General features: G+C 62.8%; 3 non-coding genes across 3 annotated transcripts; all 3 read right to left on the bottom strand.

Moving 5' to 3' along the window:
- Positions 1-2,530: 2,530 nt before the first annotated feature.
- LOC131864872 (5S ribosomal RNA) lies at positions 2,531-2,649 on the bottom strand. The gene has a single exon (XR_009363599.1). It is a non-coding gene; the product is annotated as a 5S ribosomal RNA (ribosomal RNA).
- Positions 2,650-10,455: 7,806 nt separating this feature from the next.
- Positions 10,456-10,574, bottom strand: LOC131864871 (5S ribosomal RNA). The gene has a single exon (XR_009363598.1). It is a non-coding gene; the product is annotated as a 5S ribosomal RNA (ribosomal RNA).
- A 7,861-nt stretch (positions 10,575-18,435) lies between these two features.
- LOC131864870 (5S ribosomal RNA) lies at positions 18,436-18,554 on the bottom strand. Its single transcript, XR_009363597.1, has one exon. It is a non-coding gene; the product is annotated as a 5S ribosomal RNA (ribosomal RNA).
- Between the last annotated feature and the right edge of the window lie 3,067 nt (positions 18,555-21,621).

Raw genomic sequence — 21,621 nt, 5'->3', positions numbered from 1 at the left:
GTGCGCTCCGAAGCGGGGTTACTGGAGCGCCCCCTCTTTTTTTGTCAGAGCGTTTGGTGGGGTTTCTCGCATTGGCTCTTCCCAGGCCCGGTTGTTGGGTGCGCTCCCACCCTGGCGCGCGCGAAGTTGGAAGTTGGGTTAATTGCCCGGGCGCGCACCTTCGCCAGGGTGGGCACCTTGGTGCGCACACCTTGGCTGGGCTGCGCACCAGGGCGGGCTCAAGATGGCACCAGCATTCCCTTTTTCTCACTATCTTTCAAAACGGAAATTTTAAAATCTCGTTTTTTTTTTGCCTTTTATGGAAATTAGTGAAGGCATCGCATCAAAGGTGCGCACCTCGCTGCCCACCTTGGTGTGCTCCGAGGTGCCCACCACGGTGCGCAACGCCGGTGCGAACCCGGGAGCGCCCCGATGTGTGCTCCAAGGTGCGGCGTGCACGAAGTCGGACCCCGGTTTGCCCCGGGTGCGCACCTCGCGTGCACCTTGGTGCGCACACCTTGGCTGGGTTGCGCGGCCTGGTGGGCACCATGGTGCGCACCAAGGAGCGCTCCGAAGTGTGCTCCAAGGTGCGGCGTGCACGAAGTCGGAGCCCGGTTTGCCCCGGGTACGCACCTCGCGTGCACCTTCGCCGGGGTGGGCACCTCGGCTGGGTTGCGCGCCCTGGTGCGCACCAAGGAGCGCTCCGAAGTGTGCTCCAAGGTGCGGCGTGCACGAAGTCGGAGCCCGGTTTGCCCCGGGTGCGCACCTTCGCCGCGGTGCGCACCATGGCGTGCACGAAGTCGGAGCCCGGTTTGCCCCGGGTGCGCACCTCGCGTGCACCTTCGGCGGGGTTGCGCGCCCTGGTGGGCACCATGGTGCGCACCAAGGAGCGCTCCGAAGTGTGCTCCAAGGTGCGGCGTGCACGAAGTCGGAGCCCGGTTTGCCCCGGGTGCGCACCTCGCGTGCACCTTCGGCGGGGTTGCGCGCCCTGGTGGGCACCATGGTGCGCACCAAGGAGCGCTCCGAAGTGTGCTCCAAGGTGCGGCGTGCACGAAGTCGGAGCCCGGTTTGCCCCGGGTGCGCACCTCGCGTGCACCTTCGCCGCGGTGGGCACCATGGCGTGCACGAAGTCGGAGCCCGGTTTGCCCCGGGTGCGCACCTCGCGTGCACCTTCGCCGGGGTGGGCACCTCGGCTGGGTTGCGCGCCCTGGTGCGCACCAAGGAGCGCTCCGAAGTGTGCTCCAAGGTGCGGCGTGCACGAAGTCGGAGCCCGGTTTGCCCCGGGTGCGCACCTCGCGTGCACCTTCGCCAGGGTGGGCACCTCGGTGCGCACACCTTCTCAATGTTTTCTTGCCTTTTCTGGAAATTGGTGAAGGCAGCGCATCAAAGGTGCGCACCTCGGTGTGCTCCGAGGTGCGAACCCGAGAGCGCTCCGAGGTGCCCACGAAGTCGAAAGTCGGGTTAATTGCATTGTTTTCCCCGGGTGCGCTCCGAGGTGCGCAACATCGGCGCGCACCAAGGAGGGCTCCGAAGTGTGCTCCAAGGTGCGCACGATGGCGTGCACCTCTGGTGCGCACGATTCGGAGCTCGGTTTGACCGGGGTGCGCACACCTTGGCTGGGTTGCGCACCTTTTGTGCGCTCCAAGGTGCGCACGAAGTCGGAGCTCGGTTTGCCCCGGGTGCGCACCTTCGCCAGGGTGCGCACCTTGATGCGCACGCCTTGGCTGGGCTGCGCACCTTGGTGGGCGCCATGGTGCGCACCTTTCGTGCGCTCCAAGGTGCGCACGAAGTCGGAGCTCGGTTTGCCCCGGGTGCGCACCTTGGTGGGCGCCATGGTGCACTCCGAGGTGCCCAAGATTGGTGCGCACCAAGGAGCGCTCCGAAGTGCGCTCCAAGGTGCGCGCGAAGTCGAAAGTTGGGTTAATTGTCCGGTTTGCCTCGGGTGCGCACCTTGCGTGCACCTTCGCCAGGGTGGGCGCCTTGGTGCGCACACCTTGGCTGCGCGCACACCTTGGCACCCGCGTTTCCTTCATTTTAAATTTTTTTTTTTTACAATCTCTCAAGTGGGAAATTCTATAATCTCAACTTTTTTTGCCTTTTCAGGAAACTTTTGAATGGAGCGCATCATTGGTGCGCTCCGAAGTGTGCTCCAAAGCTCTCTCCAGCTGCGTGCACCTGCCCCGGCCGCGCACCCGGCCCCGCCCAGCTTCGCTCACCTGTCCCGGGCGTCTGGTGCGGAACCTTAGAGTAAGAAACATCACCGTGCACCTTGGCCAACGTGCGCGACTCGACCGAGCGCGCACTGGCCGAGGTGCACACCGATTTCACCTGGGTGCGCGCGCAGCACCTCGGGCGCACCGGGGTGCGCGCACAACGCCCGGGTTGCACCGTGGCCTGTGTGCTCGGGGCGCCTCGGGTGCGCGCTCGGTGTCGCCCCCGCGCGCGCGGTAGTGCGGGCAGCGCACCCCGGCCCGGCCCGGCCCCGACGAGAACGCAAACGGGCAAAAGGTTTATTCAAATAGCATTGCGACGCCCGGCGAAAAACTAAAAAAGGGTGCAACACCGGGACTTCCCGGGAGGTCACCCATCCCAGTACTACTCCGGCCCAAGCGCGCTTAACTGCGGAGTTCTGATGGGATCCGGTGCACTAACGCTGGTATGATCGCACCCGTTATGAGCTTGTCGCAGTGTGTACTTAGCAAACCGCGACCCACGTGCGAATCCACCCCGGCCACCCACCCCCGTCGAGGTGCACACCCTCCCTCGCGAAGTGCGCCCCGTTCGCCAAGTGTGAGCCCTGCCCGGGTGCGCGCACCTTGCTAGGGCGTCGGGTGTGCACCCGGCCCGGCCTACGTGCGTGCACCTGGAGGGGGCGTCGTGTGCGTGCAGTGTCCCGTCTGCAACGCGGTGCCCACACACCACCTCGGGCGCAACGACCTGCGCTCACATGTGGGCCGAGTGCACCTTGGTGCATGTTCGGGGCGCCTCGGGTGCACGCTCGATCTTGCCCCGGTGCACCAAGGCGCTCGGTTTGCCCCGGGTGCGCACTTGGTGCAAGGTGGGCACCCAAAATAGGGATCAAGCACCAAAACACAAGTTTCGGGATGCAAAATGGGACCCAAGGACCACAAATGCGTTCCAAGACCCATGATGGGTCCACGAGAACAAAAATGTGTTCCGAGACTTAATAAACAAATATTGGGTTTTAGGAGAAGAAACATGCTCTGATGCCCAAAACGAGAATCGACCCCGAAAAGGCCACAGGCCAAAAGTGGGATGCGAGACAAAAAAAAATGGGACCCGAGGACCAAAATTGGGTTCCCAGGTCGAAGACAGGGCAACCGGACAAGAAACGACCTCTAAGGCTCGAAATGAGTCCCGACGACTAAAACTTGACAAGAAGCACCCATCAGGCACCCAACTCGACACCCATGGGATGCCGACCCACCCGGGCTTCCACCTAGCACACCTTGGCACCCACCCACCCTCGCACCCAACCTCGCACCCAACTTAGCACCTTTGAACCCACATTGGCACTCACCCTGACCCTGGCACCTTGGAACCCACATTGGCACTCACCTTGACCCTGGCACCCACCTTTGCACTCACCTTGGGACCCACCCTGGCTCCCACCTCGGCACCCACCCAGACACCCACCTTGGTTCCTTGGCACCCACCTTGGATCCTTGGCACCCACCCCGACACCCACCTTGGCACGCAACTTGGCTACTTGCCACCCACCTTGGCTCCTTGACGCCCACCCCGACAACCACCCCGTGACCTACCCTGGCTAGGGTTGGTGCACACCCACCCTGGTGCCCACCTTGGCACCCACCCTATGACCCACCTTGGCACGCACCTTAGTACCCACCCCGTTACCCACCCTAGGACCCACCCCGTGACCCACCTTGGCCAGGGTGGGTGCCTTGGTGCGCACAACTTGCCTGGGCTGCACACCAGGGCGGGCTCAAGATGGCACCCGCGTTCCGTTTTTTTCACTATCTTTCAAAACGGAAATTTTAAAATCTCATTTTTTTCTTTTTTTTGCCTTTTCTGGAAATTAGTGAAGGCAGCGCATCAAAGGTGCGCAATGCTGGTGCGAACCCGGGAGCGCTCCGATGTGTGCTCCAAGGTGCGGCGTGCACGAAGTCCGAGCCCGGTTTGCCCCGGGTGCGCACCTCGCGTGCACCTTCGCCGGGGTGAGCACCTTGGCTGGGTTGCGCGCCCTGGTGCGTACCAAGGAGCGCTCTGAAGTGTGCTCCAAGGTGCGGCGTGCACGAAGTCGGAGCCCGGTTTGCCCCGGGTGTGCACCTCGGGTGCGCACCTCGCGTGCACCTTCGCTGCGGTGGGCACCTTGGCTGGGTTGCGCGCCTTGGTGGGCACCATGCAGTGCACGAAGTCGGAGCCCGGTTTGCCCCGGGCGCGCACCTCCGCCAGGGTGGGCACCTTGGTGCGCACAACTTGCCTGGGCTGCGCATCAGGAAGGGCTCAAGATGGCACCCGCGTTCCGTTTTTTTCACTATCTTTCAGAACGGAAATTTTAAAATAATATCGTTTTTTTTTGCCTTTTCTGGAAATTAGTGAAGGCAGCGCATCAAAGGTGCGCAACGCTGGTGCGAACCTGGGAGCGCTCCGATGGTGCTCCAAGGTGCGGCGTGCACGAAGTCGGAGCCCGGTTTGCCTCGGGTGCGCCCTGGTGGGCACCATGGTGCGCACCAAGGAGCGCTCCGAAGTGTGCTCCAAGGTGCGGCCTGCACGAAGTCGGAGCCCGGTTTGCCCCGGGTGTGCACCTCGGGTGGGCACCTTGGTGCGCATGCCTTGCCTGGGCTGCGCACCAGGGCGGGCTCAAGATGGCACCCGCGTTCCTTTTTTTTCACTATCTTTCAAAACGGAAATTTTAAAATCTCATTTTTTTTTGCCTTTTTCTGGAAATTAGTGAAGGCAGCGCATCAAAGGTGCGCACCTCGCTGCCCACCACGGTGCGCAACGCCGGTGGGCACCCGGGAGTGCTTCGAAGTGTGCTCCAAGGTGCTGCGTGCACGTTGTCGGAGCCCGGTTTGCCCCGGGTGCGCACCTCGCGTGCACCTTCGTCGGGGTGGGCACCTTGGCTTGGTTTGCCCCGGCTGCGCTCCGAAGCGGGGTTATTGGAGCGCCGCCTCTTTTTTTGTCGGAGCGTTTGGTGGGGTTTCTCGCATTGGCTCTTCCGAGGCCCGGTTGCCACCCTGGCGCGCACGAAGTCGGAAGTAGGGTTAATTGCCCGGGTGCGCACCTTTGCCAGGGTGGCACCTTACCTGGGCTGCGCACCAGGGCGGGCTCAAGATGGCACGCGCGTTCCGTTTTTTTCACTATCTTTCAAAACGGAAATTTTAAAATCTCCTTTTTTTTTTGCCTTTTCTGGAAATTAGTGAAGGCAGCGCATCAAAGGTGCGCACCTCGCTGCCCACCTTGGTGTGCTCTGAGGTGCGCACCCGGGAGCGCTACGAAGTGTGCTCCAAGGTGCGGCGTGCACGTTGTCGGAGCCCGGTTTGCCCCGGGTGCGCACCTCGCCTGCACCTTGGCCGGGGTGGGCACCTTGGCTGGGTTTGCCCAGGGTGCGCTCCGAAGCGGGGTTACTGGAGCGCCCCCTCTTTTTTTGTCAGAGAGTTTGGTGGGGTTTCTCGCATTGGCTCTTCCCAGGCCCGGTTGTTGGGTGCGCTCCCACCCTGGCGCGCGCGAAGTTGGAAGTTGGGTTAATTGCCCGGGCGCGCACCTTCGCCAGGGTGGGCACCTTGGTGCGCAAACCTTGGCTGGGCTGCGCACCAGGGCGGGCTCAAGATGGCACCAGCATTCCCTTTTTCTCACTATCTTTCAAAACGGAAATTTTAAAATCTCGTTTTTTTTTTGCCTTTTATGGAAATTAGTGAAGGCATCGCATCAAAGGTGCGCACCTCGCTGCCCACCTTGGTGTGCTCCGAGGTGCCCACCACGGTGCGCAACGCCGGTGCGAACCCGGGAGCGCCCCGATGTGTGCTCCAAGGTGCGGCGTGCACGAAGTCGGACCCCGGTTTGCCCCGGGTGCGCACCTCGCGTGCACCTTGGTGCGCACACCTTGGCTGGGTTGCGCGGCCTGGTGGGCACCATGGTGCGCACCAAGGAGCGCTCCGAAGTGTGCTCCAAGGTGCGGCGTGCACGAAGTCGGAGCCCGGTTTGCCCCGGGTGCGCACCTTCGCCGCGGTGGGCACCATGGCGTGCACGAAGTCGGAGCCCGGTTTGCCCCGGGTGCGCACCTCGCGTGCACCTTCGCCGGGGTGGGCACCTCGGCTGGGTTGCGCGCCCTGGTGCGCACCAAGGAGCGCTCTGAAGTGTGCTCCAAGGTGCGGCGTGCACGAAGTCGGAGCCCGGTTTGCCCCGGGTGTGCACCTCGCGTGCACCTTCGCTGCGGTGGGCACCTTGGCTGGGTTGCGCGCCTTGGTGGGCACCATGCAGTGCACGAAGTCGGAGCCCGGTTTGCCCCGGGCGCGCACCTCCGCCAGGGTGGGCACCTTGGTGCGCACAACTTGCCTGGGCTGCGCACCAGGAAGGGCTCAAGATGGCACCCGCGTTCCGTTTTTTTCACTATCTTTCAGAACGGAAATTTTAAAATATCGTTTTTTTTTGCCTTTTCTGGAAATTAGTGAAGGCAGCGCATCAAAGGTGCGCAACGCTGGTGCGAACCTGGGAGCGCTCCGATGTGTGCTCCAAGGTGCGGCGTGCACGAAGTCGGACCCCGGTTTGCCCCGGGTGCGCACCTCGCGTGCACCTTGGTGCGCACACCTTGGCTGGGTTGCGCGCCCTGGTGGGCACCATGGTGCGCACCAAGGAGCGCTCCGAAGTGTGCTCCAAGGTGCGGCGTGCACGAAGTCGGAGCCCGGTTTGCCCCGGGTGCGCACCTCGCGTGCACCTTCGCCGCGGTGGGCACCATGGCGTGCACGAAGTCGGAGCCCGGTTTGCCCCGGGTGCGCACCTCGCGTGCACCTTCGCCGGGGTGGGCACCTTAGTGTGCAGACCTTGGCTGGGTTGCGCGCCCTGGTGGGCACCATGGTGCGCACCAAGGAGCGCTCCGAAGTGTGCTCCAAGGTGCGGCCTGCACGAAGTCGGAGCCCGGTTTGCCCCGGGTGTGCACCTCGGGTGGGCACCTTGGTGCGCATGCCTTGCCTGGGCTGCGCACCAGGGCGGGCTCAAGATGGCACCCGCGTTCCTTTTTTTTCACTATCTTTCAAAACGGAAATTTTAAAATCTCATTTTTTTTTGCCTTTTTCTGGAAATTAGTGAAGGCAGCGCATCAAAGGTGCGCACCTCGCTGCCCACCACGGTGCGCAACGCCGGTGGGCACCCGGGAGTGCTTCGAAGTGTGCTCCAAGGTGCTGCGTGCACGTTGTCGGAGCCCGGTTTGCCCCGGGTGCGCACCTCGCGTGCACCTTCGTCGGGGTGGGCACCTTGGCTGGGTTTGCCCCGGCTGCGCTCCGAAGCGGGGTTATTGGAGCGCCGCCTCTTTTTTTGTCGGAGCGTTTGGTGGGGTTTCTCGCATTGGCTCTTCCGAGGCCCGGTTGCCACCCTGGCGCGCACGAAGTCGGAAGTAGGGTTAATTGCCCGGGTGCGCACCTTTGCCAGGGTGGGCACCTTACCTGGGCTGCGCACCAGGGCGGGCTCAAGATGGCACGCGCGTTCCGTTTTTTTCACTATCTTTCAAAACGGAAATTTTAAAATCTCCTTTTTTTTTTGCCTTTTCTGGAAATTAGTGAAGGCAGCGCATCAAAGGTGCGCACCTCGCTGCCCACCTTGGTGTGCTCTGAGGTGCGCACCCGGGAGCGCTACGAAGTGTGCTCCAAGGTGCGGCGTGCACGTTGTCGGAGCCCGGTTTGCCCCGGGTGCGCACCTCGCCTGCACCTTGGCCGGGGTGGGCACCTTGGCTGGGTTTGCCCAGGGTGCGCTCCGAAGCGGGGTTACTGGAGCGCCCCCTCTTTTTTTGTCAGAGCGTTTGGTGGGGTTTCTCGCATTGGCTCTTCCCAGGCCCGGTTGTTGGGTGCGCTCCCACCCTGGCGCGCGCGAAGTTGGAAGTTGGGTTAATTGCCCGGGCGCGCACCTTCGCCAGGGTGGGCACCTTGGTGCGCACACCTTGGCTGGGCTGCGCACCAGGGCGGGCTCAAGATGGCACCAGCATTCCCTTTTTCTCACTATCTTTCAAAACGGAAATTTTAAAATCTCGTTTTTTTTTTGCCTTTTATGGAAATTAGTGAAGGCATCGCATCAAAGGTGCGCACCTCGCTGCCCACCTTGGTGTGCTCCGAGGTGCCCACCACGGTGCGCAACGCCGGTGCGAACCCGGGAGCGCCCCGATGTGTGCTCCAAGGTGCGGCGTGCACGAAGTCGGACCCCGGTTTGCCCCGGGTGCGCACCTCGCGTGCACCTTGGTGCGCACACCTTGGCTGGGTTGCGCGGCCTGGTGGGCACCATGGTGCGCACCAAGGAGCGCTCCGAAGTGTGCTCCAAGGTGCGGCGTGCACGAAGTCGGAGCCCGGTTTGCCCCGGGTACGCACCTCGCGTGCACCTTCGCCGGGGTGGGCACCTCGGCTGGGTTGCGCGCCCTGGTGCGCACCAAGGAGCGCTCCGAAGTGTGCTCCAAGGTGCGGCGTGCACGAAGTCGGAGCCCGGTTTGCCCCGGGTGCGCACCTTCGCCGCGGTGCGCACCATGGCGTGCACGAAGTCGGAGCCCGGTTTGCCCCGGGTGCGCACCTCGCGTGCACCTTCGGCGGGGTTGCGCGCCCTGGTGGGCACCATGGTGCGCACCAAGGAGCGCTCCGAAGTGTGCTCCAAGGTGCGGCGTGCACGAAGTCGGAGCCCGGTTTGCCCCGGGTGCGCACCTCGCGTGCACCTTCGGCGGGGTTGCGCGCCCTGGTGGGCACCATGGTGCGCACCAAGGAGCGCTCCGAAGTGTGCTCCAAGGTGCGGCGTGCACGAAGTCGGAGCCCGGTTTGCCCCGGGTGCGCACCTCGCGTGCACCTTCGCCGCGGTGGGCACCATGGCGTGCACGAAGTCGGAGCCCGGTTTGCCCCGGGTGCGCACCTCGCGTGCACCTTCGCCGGGGTGGGCACCTCGGCTGGGTTGCGCGCCCTGGTGCGCACCAAGGAGCGCTCCGAAGTGTGCTCCAAGGTGCGGCGTGCACGAAGTCGGAGCCCGGTTTGCCCCGGGTGCGCACCTCGCGTGCACCTTCGCCAGGGTGGGCACCTCGGTGCGCACACCTTCTCAATGTTTTCTTGCCTTTTCTGGAAATTGGTGAAGGCAGCGCATCAAAGGTGCGCACCTCGGTGTGCTCCGAGGTGCGAACCCGAGAGCGCTCCGAGGTGCCCACGAAGTCGAAAGTCGGGTTAATTGCATTGTTTTCCCCGGGTGCGCTCCGAGGTGCGCAACATCGGCGCGCACCAAGGAGGGCTCCGAAGTGTGCTCCAAGGTGCGCACGATGGCGTGCACCTCTGGTGCGCACGATTCGGAGCTCGGTTTGACCGGGGTGCGCACACCTTGGCTGGGTTGCGCACCTTTTGTGCGCTCCAAGGTGCGCACGAAGTCGGAGCTCGGTTTGCCCCGGGTGCGCACCTTCGCCAGGGTGCGCACCTTGATGCGCACGCCTTGGCTGGGCTGCGCACCTTGGTGGGCGCCATGGTGCGCACCTTTCGTGCGCTCCAAGGTGCGCACGAAGTCGGAGCTCGGTTTGCCCCGGGTGCGCACCTTGGTGGGCGCCATGGTGCACTCCGAGGTGCCCAAGATTGGTGCGCACCAAGGAGCGCTCCGAAGTGCGCTCCAAGGTGCGCGCGAAGTCGAAAGTTGGGTTAATTGTCCGGTTTGCCTCGGGTGCGCACCTTGCGTGCACCTTCGCCAGGGTGGGCGCCTTGGTGCGCACACCTTGGCTGGGCTGCGCACACCTTGGCACCCGCGTTTCCTTCATTTTAAATTTTTTTTTTTTACAATCTCTCAAGTGGGAAATTCTATAATCTCAACTTTTTTTGCCTTTTCAGGAAACTTTTGAATGGAGCGCATCATTGGTGCGCTCCGAAGTGTGCTCCAAAGCTCTCTCCAGCTGCGTGCACCTGCCCCGGCCGCGCACCCGGCCCCGCCCAGCTTCGCTCACCTGTCCCGGGCGTCTGGTGCGGAACCTTAGAGTAAGAAACATCACCGTGCACCTTGGCCAACGTGCGCGACTCGACCGAGCGCGCACTGGCCGAGGTGCACACCGATTTCACCTGGGTGCGCGCGCAGCACCTCGGGCGCACCGGGGTGCGCGCACAACGCCCGGGTTGCACCGTGGCCTGTGTGCTCGGGGCGCCTCGGGTGCGCGCTCGGTGTCGCCCCCGCGCGCGCGGTAGTGCGGGCAGCGCACCCCGGCCCGGCCCGGCCCCGACGAGAACGCAAACGGGCAAAAGGTTTATTCAAATAGCATTGCGACGCCCGGCGAAAAACTAAAAAAGGGTGCAACACCGGGACTTCCCGGGAGGTCACCCATCCCAGTACTACTCCGGCCCAAGCGCGCTTAACTGCGGAGTTCTGATGGGATCCGGTGCACTAACGCTGGTATGATCGCACCCGTTATGAGCTTGTCGCAGTGTGTACTTAGCAAACCGCGACCCACGTGCGAATCCACCCCGGCCACCCACCCCCGTCGAGGTGCACACCCTCCCTCGCGAAGTGCGCCCCGTTCGCCAAGTGTGAGCCCTGCCCGGGTGCGCGCACCTTGCTAGGGCGTCGGGTGTGCACCCGGCCCGGCCTACGTGCGTGCACCTGGAGGGGGCGTCGTGTGCGTGCAGTGTCCCGTCTGCAACGCGGTGCCCACACACCACCTCGGGCGCAACGACCTGCGCTCACATGTGGGCCGAGTGCACCTTGGTGCATGTTCGGGGCGCCTCGGGTGCACGCTCGATCTTGCCCCGGTGCACCAAGGCGCTCGGTTTGCCCCGGGTGCGCACTTGGTGCAAGGTGGGCACCCAAAATAGGGATCAAGCACCAAAACACAAGTTTCGGGATGCAAAATGGGACCCAAGGACCACAAATGCGTTCCAAGACCCATGATGGGTCCACGAGAACAAAAATGTGTTCCGAGACTTAATAAACAAATATTGGGTTTTAGGAGAAGAAACATGCTCTGATGCCCAAAACGAGAATCGACCCCGAAAAGGCCACAGGCCAAAAGTGGGATGCGAGACAAAAAAAAATGGGACCCGAGGACCAAAATTGGGTTCCCAGGTCGAAGACAGGGCAACCGGACAAGAAACGACCTCTAAGGCTCGAAATGAGTCCCGACGACTAAAACTTGACAAGAAGCACCCATCAGGCACCCAACTCGACACCCATGGGATGCCGACCCACCCGGGCTTCCACCTAGCACACCTTGGCACCCACCCACCCTCGCACCCAACCTCGCACCCAACTTAGCACCTTTGAACCCACATTGGCACTCACCCTGACCCTGGCACCTTGGAACCCACATTGGCACTCACCTTGACCCTGGCACCCACCTTTGCACTCACCTTGGGACCCACCCTGGCTCCCACCTCGGCACCCACCCAGACACCCACCTTGGTTCCTTGGCACCCACCTTGGATCCTTGGCACCCACCCCGACACCCACCTTGGCACGCAACTTGGCTACTTGCCACCCACCTTGGCTCCTTGACGCCCACCCCGACAACCACCCCGTGACCTACCCTGGCTAGGGTTGGTGCACACCCACCCTGGTGCCCACCTTGGCACCCACCCTATGACCCACCTTGGCACGCACCTTAGTACCCACCCCGTTACCCACCCTAGGACCCACCCCGTGACCCACCTTGGCCAGGGTGGGTGCCTTGGTGCGCACAACTTGCCTGGGCTGCACACCAGGGCGGGCTCAAGATGGCACCCGCGTTCCGTTTTTTTCACTATCTTTCAAAACGGAAATTTTAAAATCTCATTTTTTTCTTTTTTTTGCCTTTTCTGGAAATTAGTGAAGGCAGCGCATCAAAGGTGCGCAATGCTGGTGCGAACCCGGGAGCGCTCCGATGTGTGCTCCAAGGTGCGGCGTGCACGAAGTCCGAGCCCGGTTTGCCCCGGGTGCGCACCTCGCGTGCACCTTCGCCGGGGTGAGCACCTTGGCTGGGTTGCGCGCCCTGGTGCGTACCAAGGAGCGCTCTGAAGTGTGCTCCAAGGTGCGGCGTGCACGAAGTCGGAGCCCGGTTTGCCCCGGGTGTGCACCTCGGGTGCGCACCTCGCGTGCACCTTCGCTGCGGTGGGCACCTTGGCTGGGTTGCGCGCCTTGGTGGGCACCATGCAGTGCACGAAGTCGGAGCCCGGTTTGCCCCGGGCGCGCACCTCCGCCAGGGTGGGCACCTTGGTGCGCACAACTTGCCTGGGCTGCGCATCAGGAAGGGCTCAAGATGGCACCCGCGTTCCGTTTTTTTCACTATCTTTCAGAACGGAAATTTTAAAATATCGTTTTTTTTTTGCCTTTTCTGGAAATTAGTGAAGGCAGCGCATCAAAGGTGCGCAACGCTGGTGCGAACCTGGGAGCGCTCCGATGTGTGCTCCAAGGTGCGGCGTGCACGAAGTCGGAGCCCGGTTTGCCTCGGGTGCGCCCTGGTGGGCACCATGGTGCGCACCAAGGAGCGCTCCGAAGTGTGCTCCAAGGTGCGGCCTGCACGAAGTCGGAGCCCGGTTTGCCCCGGGTGTGCACCTCGGGTGGGCACCTTGGTGCGCATGCCTTGCCTGGGCTGCGCACCAGGGCGGGCTCAAGATGGCACCCGCGTTCCTTTTTTTTCACTATCTTTCAAAACGGAAATTTTAAAATCTCATTTTTTTTTGCCTTTTTCTGGAAATTAGTGAAGGCAGCGCATCAAAGGTGCGCACCTCGCTGCCCACCACGGTGCGCAACGCCGGTGGGCACCCGGGAGTGCTTCGAAGTGTGCTCCAAGGTGCTGCGTGCACGTTGTCGGAGCCCGGTTTGCCCCGGGTGCGCACCTCGCGTGCACCTTCGTCGGGGTGGGCACCTTGGCTTGGTTTGCCCCGGCTGCGCTCCGAAGCGGGGTTATTGGAGCGCCGCCTCTTTTTTTGTCGGAGCGTTTGGTGGGGTTTCTCGCATTGGCTCTTCCGAGGCCCGGTTGCCACCCTGGCGCGCACGAAGTCGGAAGTAGGGTTAATTGCCCGGGTGCGCACCTTTGCCAGGGTGGCACCTTACCTGGGCTGCGCACCAGGGCGGGCTCAAGATGGCACGCGCGTTCCGTTTTTTTCACTATCTTTCAAAACGGAAATTTTAAAATCTCCTTTTTTTTTTGCCTTTTCTGGAAATTAGTGAAGGCAGCGCATCAAAGGTGCGCACCTCGCTGCCCACCTTGGTGTGCTCTGAGGTGCGCACCCGGGAGCGCTACGAAGTGTGCTCCAAGGTGCGGCGTGCACGTTGTCGGAGCCCGGTTTGCCCCGGGTGCGCACCTCGCCTGCACCTTGGCCGGGGTGGGCACCTTGGCTGGGTTTGCCCAGGGTGCGCTCCGAAGCGGGGTTACTGGAGCGCCCCCTCTTTTTTTGTCAGAGAGTTTGGTGGGGTTTCTCGCATTGGCTCTTCCCAGGCCCGGTTGTTGGGTGCGCTCCCACCCTGGCGCGCGCGAAGTTGGAAGTTGGGTTAATTGCCCGGGCGCGCACCTTCGCCAGGGTGGGCACCTTGGTGCGCAAACCTTGGCTGGGCTGCGCACCAGGGCGGGCTCAAGATGGCACCAGCATTCCCTTTTTCTCACTATCTTTCAAAACGGAAATTTTAAAATCTCGTTTTTTTTTTGCCTTTTATGGAAATTAGTGAAGGCATCGCATCAAAGGTGCGCACCTCGCTGCCCACCTTGGTGTGCTCCGAGGTGCCCACCACGGTGCGCAACGCCGGTGCGAACCCGGGAGCGCCCCGATGTGTGCTCCAAGGTGCGGCGTGCACGAAGTCGGACCCCGGTTTGCCCCGGGTGCGCACCTCGCGTGCACCTTGGTGCGCACACCTTGGCTGGGTTGCGCGGCCTGGTGGGCACCATGGTGCGCACCAAGGAGCGCTCCGAAGTGTGCTCCAAGGTGCGGCGTGCACGAAGTCGGAGCCCGGTTTGCCCCGGGTGCGCACCTTCGCCGCGGTGGGCACCATGGCGTGCACGAAGTCGGAGCCCGGTTTGCCCCGGGTGCGCACCTCGCGTGCACCTTCGCCGGGGTGGGCACCTCGGCTGGGTTGCGCGCCCTGGTGCGCACCAAGGAGCGCTCTGAAGTGTGCTCCAAGGTGCGGCGTGCACGAAGTCGGAGCCCGGTTTGCCCCGGGTGTGCACCTCGCGTGCACCTTCGCTGCGGTGGGCACCTTGGCTGGGTTGCGCGCCTTGGTGGGCACCATGCAGTGCACGAAGTCGGAGCCCGGTTTGCCCCGGGCGCGCACCTCCGCCAGGGTGGGCACCTTGGTGCGCACAACTTGCCTGGGCTGCGCACCAGGAAGGGCTCAAGATGGCACCCGCGTTCCGTTTTTTTCACTATCTTTCAGAACGGAAATTTTAAAATATCGTTTTTTTTTGCCTTTTCTGGAAATTAGTGAAGGCAGCGCATCAAAGGTGCGCAACGCTGGTGCGAACCTGGGAGCGCTCCGATGTGTGCTCCAAGGTGCGGCGTGCACGAAGTCGGACCCCGGTTTGCCCCGGGTGCGCACCTCGCGTGCACCTTGGTGCGCACACCTTGGCTGGGTTGCGCGCCCTGGTGGGCACCATGGTGCGCACCAAGGAGCGCTCCGAAGTGTGCTCCAAGGTGCGGCGTGCACGAAGTCGGAGCCCGGTTTGCCCCGGGTGCGCACCTCGCGTGCACCTTCGCCGCGGTGGGCACCATGGCGTGCACGAAGTCGGAGCCCGGTTTGCCCCGGGTGCGCACCTCGCGTGCACCTTCGCCGGGGTGGGCACCTTAGTGTGCAGACCTTGGCTGGGTTGCGCGCCCTGGTGGGCACCATGGTGCGCACCAAGGAGCGCTCCGAAGTGTGCTCCAAGGTGCGGCCTGCACGAAGTCGGAGCCCGGTTTGCCCCGGGTGTGCACCTCGGGTGGGCACCTTGGTGCGCATGCCTTGCCTGGGCTGCGCACCAGGGCGGGCTCAAGATGGCACCCGCGTTCCTTTTTTTTCACTATCTTTCAAAACGGAAATTTTAAAATCTCATTTTTTTTTGCCTTTTTCTGGAAATTAGTGAAGGCAGCGCATCAAAGGTGCGCACCTCGCTGCCCACCACGGTGCGCAACGCCGGTGGGCACCCGGGAGTGCTTCGAAGTGTGCTCCAAGGTGCTGCGTGCACGTTGTCGGAGCCCGGTTTGCCCCGGGTGCGCACCTCGCGTGCACCTTCGTCGGGGTGGGCACCTTGGCTGGGTTTGCCCCGGCTGCGCTCCGAAGCGGGGTTATTGGAGCGCCGCCTCTTTTTTTGTCGGAGCGTTTGGTGGGGTTTCTCGCATTGGCTCTTCCGAGGCCCGGTTGCCACCCTGGCGCGCACGAAGTCGGAAGTAGGGTTAATTGCCCGGGTGCGCACCTTTGCCAGGGTGGGCACCTTACCTGGGCTGCGCACCAGGGCGGGCTCAAGATGGCACGCGCGTTCCGTTTTTTTCACTATCTTTCAAAACGGAAATTTTAAAATCTCCTTTTTTTTTTGCCTTTTCTGGAAATTAGTGAAGGCAGCGCATCAAAGGTGCGCACCTCGCTGCCCACCTTGGTGTGCTCTGAGGTGCGCACCCGGGAGCGCTACGAAGTGTGCTCCAAGGTGCGGCGTGCACGTTGTCGGAGCCCGGTTTGCCCCGGGTGCGCACCTCGCCTGCACCTTGGCCGGGGTGGGCACCTTGGCTGGGTTTGCCCAGGGTGCGCTCCGAAGCGGGGTTACTGGAGCGCCCCCTCTTTTTTTGTCAGAGCGTTTGGTGGGGTTTCTCGCATTGGCTCTTCCCAGGCCCGGTTGTTGGGTGCGCTCCCACCCTGGCGCGCGCGAAGTTGGAAGTTGGGTTAATTGCCCGGGCGCGCACCTTCGCCAGGGTGGGCACCTTGGTGCGCACACCTTGGCTGGGCTGCGCACCAGGGCGGGCTCAAGATGGCACCAGCATTCCCTTTTTCTCACTATCTTTCAAAACGGAAATTTTAAAATCTCGTTTTTTTTTTGCCTTTTATGGAAATTAGTGAAGGCATCGCATCAAAGGTGCGCACCTCGCTGCCCACCTTGGTGTGCTCCGAGGTGCCCACCACGGTGCGCAACGCCGGTGCGAACCCGGGAGCGCCCCGATGTGTGCTCCAAGGTGCGGCGTGCACGAAGTCGGACCCCGGTTTGCCCCGGGTGCGCACCTCGCGAAGGTGCGGCGTGCACGAAGTCGGACCCCGGTTTGCCCCGGGTGCGCACCTCGCGTGCACCTTGGTGCGCACACCTTGGCTGGGTTGCGCGGCCTGGTGGGCACCATGGTGCGCACCAAGGAGCGCTCCGAAGTGTGCTCCAAGGTGCGGCGTGCACGAAGTCGGAGCCCCGGTTTGCCCCGGGTACGCACCTCGCGTGCACCTTCGCCGGGGTGGGCACCTCGGCTGGGTTGCGCGCCCTGGTGCGCACCAAGGAGCGCTCCGAAGTGTGCTCCAAGGTGCGGCGTGCACGAAGTCGGAGCCCGGTTTGCCCGGGTGCGCACCTTCGCCGCGGTGCGCACCATGGCGTGCACGAAGTCGGAGCCCGGTTTGCCCCGGGTGCGCACCTCGCGTGCACCTTCGGCGGGGTTGCGCGCCCTGGTGGGCACCATGGTGCGCACCAAGGAGCGCTCCGAAGTGTGCTCCAAGGTGCGGCGTGCACGAAGTCGGAGCCCGGTTTGCCCCGGGTGCGCACCTCGCGTGCACCTTCGGCGGGGTTGCGCGCCCTGGTGGGCACCATGGTGCGCACCAAGGAGCGCTCCGAAGTGTGCTCCAAGGTGCGGCGTGCACGAAGTCGGAGCCCGGTTTGCCCCGGGTGCGCACCTCGCGTGCACCTTCGCCGCGGTGGGCACCATGGCGTGCACGAAGTCGGAGCCCGGTTTGCCCCGGGTGCGCACCTCGCGTGCACCTTCGCCGGGGTGGGCACCTCGGCTGGGTTGCGCGCCCTGGTGCGCACCAAGGAGCGCTCCGAAGTGTGCTCCAAGGTGCGGCGTGCACGAAGTCGGAGCCCGGTTTGCCCCGGGTGCGCACCTCGCGTGCACCTTCGCCAGGGTGGGCACCTCGGTGCGCACACCTTCTCAATGTTTTCTTGCCTTTTCTGGAAATTGGTGAAGGCAGCGCATCAAAGGTGCGCACCTCGGTGTGCTCCGAGGTGCGAACCCGAGAGCGCTCCGAGGTGCCCACGAAGTCGAAAGTCGGGTTAATTGCATTGTTTTCCCCGGGTGCGCTCCGAGGTGCGCAACATCGGCGCGCACCAAGGAGGGCTCCGAAGTGTGCTCCAAGGTGCGCACGATGGCGTGCACCTCTGGTGCGCACGATTCGGAGCTCGGTTTGACCGGGGTGCGCACACCTTGGCTGGGTTGCGCACCTTTTGTGCGCTCCAAGGTGCGCACGAAGTCGGAGCTCGGTTTGCCCCGGGTGCGCACCTTCGCCAGGGTGCGCACCTTGATGCGCACGCCTTGGCTGGGCTGCGCACCTTGGTGGGCGCCATGGTGCGCACCTTTCGTGCGCTCCAAGGTGCGCACGAAGTCGGAGCTCGGTTTGCCCCGGGTGCGCACCTTGGTGGGCGCCATGGTGCACTCCGAGGTGCCCAAGATTGGTGCGCACCAAGGAGCGCTCCGAAGTGCGCTCCAAGGTGCGCGCGAAGTCGAAAGTTGGGTTAATTGTCCGGTTTGCCTCGGGTGCGCACCTTGCGTGCACCTTCGCCAGGGTGGGCGCCTTGGTGCGCACACCTTGGCTGGGCTGCGCACACCTTGGCACCCGCGTTTCCTTCATTTTAAATTTTTTTTTTTTACAATCTCTCAAGTGGGAAATTCTATAATCTCAACTTTTTTTGCCTTTTCAGGAAACTTTTGAATGGAGCGCATCATTGGTGCGCTCCGAAGTGTGCTCCAAAGCTCTCTCCAGCTGCGTGCACCTGCCCCGGCCGCGCACCCGGCCCCGCCCAGCTTCGCTCACCTGTCCCGGGCGTCTGGTGCGGAACCTTAGAGTAAGAAACATCACCGTGCACCTTGGCCAACGTGCGCGACTCGACCGAGCGCGCACTGGCCGAGGTGCACACCGATTTCACCTGGGTGCGCGCGCAGCACCTCGGGCGCACCGGGGTGCGCGCACAACGCCCGGGTTGCACCGTGGCCTGTGTGCTCGGGGCGCCTCGGGTGCGCGCTCGGTGTCGCCCCCCGCGCGCGCGGTAGTGCGGGCAGCGCACCCCGGCCCGGCCCGGCCCCGACGAGAACGCAAACGGGCAAAAGGTTTATTCAAATAGCATTGCGACGCCCGGCGAAAAACTAAAAAAGGGTGCAACACCGGGACTTCCCGGGAGGTCACCCATCCCAGTACTACTCCGGCCCAAGCGCGCTTAACTGCGGAGTTCTGATGGGATCCGGTGCACTAACGCTGGTATGATCGCACCCGTTATGAGCTTGTCGCAGTGTGTACTTAGCAAACCGCGACCCACGTGCGAATCCACCCCGGCCACCCACCCCCGTCGAGGTGCACACCCTCCCTCGCGAAGTGCGCCCCGTTCGCCAAGTGTGAGCCCTGCCCGGGTGCGCGCACCTTGCTAGGGCGTCGGGTGTGCACCCGGCCCGGCCTACGTGCGTGCACCTGGAGGGGGCGTCGTGTGCGTGCAGTGTCCCGTCTGCAACGCGGTGCCCACACACCACCTCGGGCGCAACGACCTGCGCTCACATGTGGGCCGAGTGCACCTTGGTGCATGTTCGGGGCGCCTCGGGTGCACGCTCGATCTTGCCCCGGTGCACCAAGGCGCTCGGTTTGCCCCGGGTGCGCACTTGGTGCAAGGTGGGCACCCAAAATAGGGATCAAGCACCAAAACACAAGTTTCGGGATGCAAAATGGGACCCAAGGACCACAAATGCGTTCCAAGACCCATGATGGGTCCACGAGAACAAAAATGTGTTCCGAGACTTAATAAACAAATATTGGGTTTTAGGAGAAGAAACATGCTCTGATGCCCAAAACGAGAATCGACCCCGAAAAGGCCACAGGCCAAAAGTGGGATGCGAGACAAAAAAAAATGGGACCCGAGGACCAAAATTGGGTTCCCAGGTCGAAGACAGGGCAACCGGACAAGAAACGACCTCTAAGGCTCGAAATGAGTCCCGACGACTAAAACTTGACAAGAAGCACCCATCAGGCACCCAACTCGACACCCATGGGATGCCGACCCACCCGGGCTTCCACCTAGCACACCTTGGCACCCACCCACCCTCGCACCCAACCTCGCACCCAACTTAGCACCTTTGAACCCACATTGGCACTCACCCTGACCCTGGCACCTTGGAACCCACATTGGCACTCACCTTGACCCTGGCACCCACCTTTGCACTCACCTTGGGACCCACCCTGGCTCCCACCTCGGCACCCACCCAGACACCCACCTTGGTTCCTTGGCACCCACCTTGGATCCTTGGCACCCACCCCGACACCCACCTTGGCACGCAACTTGGCTACTTGCCACCCACCTTGGCTCCTTGACGCCCACCCCGACAACCACCCCGTGACCTACCCTGGCTAGGGTTGGTGCACACCCACCCTGGTGCCCACCTTGGCACCCACCCTATGACCCACCTTGGCACGCACCTTAGTACCCACCCCGTTACCCACCCTAGGACCCACCCCGTGACCCACCTTGGCCAGGGTGGGTGCCTTGGTGCGCACAACTTGCCTGGGCTGCACACCAGGGCGGGCTCAAGATGGCACCCGCGTTCCGTTTTTTTCACTATCTTTCAAAACGGAAATTTTAAAATCTCATTTTTTTCTTTTTTTTGCCTTTTCTGGAAATTAGTGAAGGCAGCGCATCAAAGGTGCGCAATGCTGGTGCGAACCCGGGAGCGCTCCGATGTGTGCTCCAAGGTGCGGCGTGCACGAAGTCCGAGCCCGGTTTGCCCCGGGTGCGCACCTCGCGTGCACCTTCGCCGGGGTGAGCACCTTGGCTGGGTTGCGCGCCCTGGTGCGTACCAAGGAGCGCTCTGAAGTGTGCTCCAAGGTGCGGCGTGCACGAAGTCGGAGCCCGGTTTGCCCCGGGTGTGCACCTCGGGTGCGCACCTCGCGTGCACCTTCGCTGCGGTGGGCACCTTGGCTGGGTTGCGCGCCTTGGTGGGCACCATGCAGTGCACGAAGTCGGAGCCCGGTTTGCCCCGGGCGCGCACCTCCGCCAGGGTGGGCACCTTGGTGCGCACAACTTGCCTGGGCTGCGCATCAGGAAGGGCTCAAGATGGCACCCGCGTTCCGTTTTTTTCACTATCTTTCAGAACGGAAATTTTAAAATATCGTTTTTTTTTGCCTTTTCTGGAAATTAGTGAAGGCAGCGCATCAAAGGTGCGCAACGCTGGTGCGAACCTGGGAGCGCTCCGATGTGTGCTCCAAGGTGCGGCGTGCACGAAGTCGGAGCCCGGTTTGCCTCGGGTGCGCCCTGGTGGGCACCATGGTGCGCACCAAGGAGCGCTCCGAAGTGTGCTCCAAGGTGCGGCCTGCACGAAGTCGGAGCCCGGTTTGCCCCGGGTGTGCACCTCGGGTGGGCACCTTGGTGCGCATGCCTTGCCTGGGCTGCGCACCAGGGCGGGCTCAAGATGGCACCCGCGTTCCTTTTTTTTCACTATCTTTCAAAACGGAAATTTTAAAATCTCATTTTTTTTTGCCTTTTTCTGGAAATTAGTGAAGGCAGCGCATCAAAGGTGCGCACCTCGCTGCCCACCACGGTGCGCAACGCCGGTGGGCACCCGGGAGTGCTTCGAAGTGTGCTCCAAGGTGCTGCGTGCACGTTGTCGGAGCCCGGTTTGCCCCGGGTGCGCACCTCGCGTGCACCTTCGTCGGGGTGGGCACCTTGGCTTGGTTTGCCCCGGCTGCGCTCCGAAGCGGGGTTATTGGAGCGCCGCCTCTTTTTTTGTCGGAGCGTTTGGTGGGGTTTCTCGCATTGGCTCTTCCGAGGCCCGGTTGCCACCCTGGCGCGCGACGAAGTCGGAAGTAGGGTTAATTGCCCGGGTGCGCACCTTTGCCAGGGTGGCACCTTACCTGGGCTGCGCACCAGGGCGGGCTCAAGATGGCACGCGCGTTCCGTTTTTTTCACTATCTTTCAAAACGGAAATTTTAAAATCTCCTTTTTTTTTTGCCTTTTCTGGAAATTAGTGAAGGCAGCGCATCAAAGGTGCGCACCTCGCTGCCCACCTTGGTGTGCTCTGAGGTGCGCACCCGGGAGCGCTACGAAGTGTGCTCCAAGGTGCGGCGTGCACGTTGTCGGAGCCCGGTTTGCCCCGGGTGCGCACCTCGCCTGCACCTTGGCCGGGGTGGGCACCTTGGCTGGGTTTGCCCAGGGTGCGCTCCGAAGCGGGGTTACTGGAGCGCCCCCTCTTTTTTTGTCAGAGAGTTTGGTGGGGTTTCTCGCATTGGCTCTTCCCAGGCCCGGTTGTTGGGTGCGCTCCCACCCTGGCGCGCGCGAAGTTGGAAGTTGGGTTAATTGCC

This window comes from Cryptomeria japonica, unplaced genomic scaffold (genome assembly GCF_030272615.1).
Source record: "Cryptomeria japonica unplaced genomic scaffold, Sugi_1.0 HiC_scaffold_97, whole genome shotgun sequence".
Taxonomy (NCBI): domain Eukaryota; kingdom Viridiplantae; phylum Streptophyta; class Pinopsida; order Cupressales; family Cupressaceae; genus Cryptomeria; species Cryptomeria japonica.
The sequence above is the reverse complement of the archived record's forward strand: the minus strand, read 5'-3'. Positions and strand labels throughout refer to the sequence as shown.